The sequence below is a fragment of the Agrilus planipennis genome, unplaced genomic scaffold, assembly GCF_000699045.2.
Source record: "Agrilus planipennis isolate EAB-ADULT unplaced genomic scaffold, Apla_2.0 scaffold190, whole genome shotgun sequence".
Classification (NCBI taxonomy): Eukaryota; Metazoa; Arthropoda; class Insecta; order Coleoptera; family Buprestidae; genus Agrilus; species Agrilus planipennis.
Window position 1 is genome coordinate 271756 of NW_020442444.1, and position 2625 is coordinate 274380.

The following is a 2625-nucleotide window of genomic DNA, read 5'->3' on the forward strand; positions in this document are numbered from 1 at the left end:
TTGAATAAATTATGCTTATATTAAAATTAATATTTAAGGAATTTCTTGTTTAAGGATAAGATTTATTAGAATTATTATATTTATCATATATCTAATTCAGTGTATTTATAGATGCATACATATAACGTACAATTACTTATTTAAACCATGTAATAATTAAGTTATTGGCTAAGTAATATTTATCACATATTTGTGTTCTTTTACATCATGTAAATGTTATTGTTAATGCCATTACGTTGTAATAATAAACAGGGGAAAATTGAGGGGATTTACTGTGGGGAGAGAGAGAGAGAGAGAGAGAGAGAGAGAGAGATAGTGGTAAGGGTGAAAATGAAAGGCAGGGTGTGGAACATTTAGGGTGTGAAGTTGAATTGCTGAGAGAGACGAGATGATATAAGGGTGAGAAAATGTGATTGAGGGAAAATAATGCTGTTAGTGTGGAAGAAAGAATGTCAGAAGTGGTAGATATGAGGGTGTAAAAATGTGGGGGCGTGAAAGTGAAAAAGAGTAAAGGGGGTGTAACAGTGAATGTACTAAAGAAGAGGTAAGAATGATGTACAAGGGTTAGAATGATAATTTGAAAGAGTCAGAGAAAGGTGTTATTAATGCTAGCGAAAAGGGAAGAAAATGGTAGGGGTGACAATGAATGAGAAAGTGGAAATGAATGAGGGCTAGAAGGGGAATTTGTTAAATAGACAAGAATGTGGAAGTAGTAATGACGTAAGAGTGACAAAATAGTGTAATAGCACTGATGGGAATGTGACAGAGAGTAATAACAGGCAGGTGTAAGGGTGTTAAAATGTCTAAGGCTGTGAAAGTGAAAGAGTAAAAGGGATGGAGGACAGACAGAGGGAATATACTGAACGGAAGATGAAAATGATGAACAAGGGCGAGAATGGAAATTTTGAAAGGTGAGAGAATGTGGTAGGGATGGATGGATGGGAAAGTGTGAATGATTCGAGTGAGAAAGTGAATTTGGCAGTAGTAATGACGTTAGGATGGCAAAATAAAGGGTGAAAATGACACTGGTAGTGTAAAAGGGTCACAACGATCAGGTGTAAGTGTAAGTGAATGCGTGTAGGAATGAAGGAGAGTAAAAGGGGTGTGAAGATGTATTAGAGAGAGGTGAGAATGAAAATTTAGAAGAGTGAGAGAAGGGTTATGAATGAGAGAATGTGTACTAGTGAGAGAGGAAATAAATGGGGTACGCAGAAGATAAGAATGTGTAGGTGGGGAATGAGGTTACGAATGTGAGAGAGAGAGAGTGGTAGAACGTAGAATGGGGTACGAATGAGAGTGAACGCATGAGAGTAGAGAGCACGAATGGATGCGTGAGGGTGAGAATATAGAGTGGGGATATGAATGTGAGAGAGAAAGAGAGAGAGAGAGTGGTAGAGTGTAGAATGAGAGTAGAGCGCGAGTGGATGCGTGAGGGTGAGAATAAAGAGTGGGGATATGAATGTAAGAGAGAGTGAGAGAATGGATGTGCGAGTGGGATTGAATGAATGAGATAGAGAGAGAGGGTGTGCGAATGGGGTATGCATGAGGGCGAGAATGTGAGTGGGGAATGAATGAGAGAGTGAATGGAGTGTATGAAGGTGAGAATGTGGGTGAGAAAGGGAGGGGAATAATATAAAATAAAAGACGTTAAAACCCAGTACCGTATTTTATTGAACAACTAAATCATTTTTTTTACGCCTACCAGGTTTAGTACGAAGGATTTTGTAATTCGAAGAGCGTCCGGGACAAGGCCCGAACGTTGGAGCTCAAGATTGGAACTTAAAAGTCCCCAGTAAGCGAAATTTGGAAGTTCCAGGATACAGAGTATTAGGAATCCCGAATGTGATTCTCAAGGTCTCCGAAACGGAGAATCCCGAAAATTTCGGATTCACAAAGTTTTGGAAACCCTGAGATTCAAGTTCCGAAGTATCTAAGACTCTGGATCCCAGAAACTCCAAGATTTCGGGTACCGGAGGCTTCGCTGTTCGAATCTTGAAACTCCGGAACACTCCCGAAACACGCGACCGACACCGAAGAATCCTATCGACGCATCACTGTTCCGTGGTGGGCGGCGATCTCCGTATTTGGCAGCTCCAGACGGTAGTGATGAGTTTACTGAAACAAAAACATAATAATTGCATTCTCATATTAAAAACAAAAAAAAAGTACGAAAAATATTTAAAGTAAGAATATTAAAAATTTATTACTTTAGATGACAATTTACTTTATTTCTAAATAATCGATTAATTTAAGTTTAAATAAAGAAGTTTGCTTGAAACTGATTCTATTAACTCATAGAAACAAAAAGAAATTTGAAACATTAATTGTTCAAATATTTTTCCACATATATTAATTAAACCGAATAATAAATGTTCATATTGTTATTGATATTTAAACTGAATGTATAAACAAACAGTATGTTTATACTTAAAATTACTCATTTTGATTCGAATTGAGAATCTTGGTTAATCATTTGTTAATAATTAAAAAAATTGACTCACTATAACGCTAACAACTGACTTTTTTTGTTTGGAGAGCTGGGTTACATTATTCAAGAATAAACTTAATAAATAAAATAAACACACCATTATAAGGACAAAGGCTTTCACGGCTGGAATCCATAGT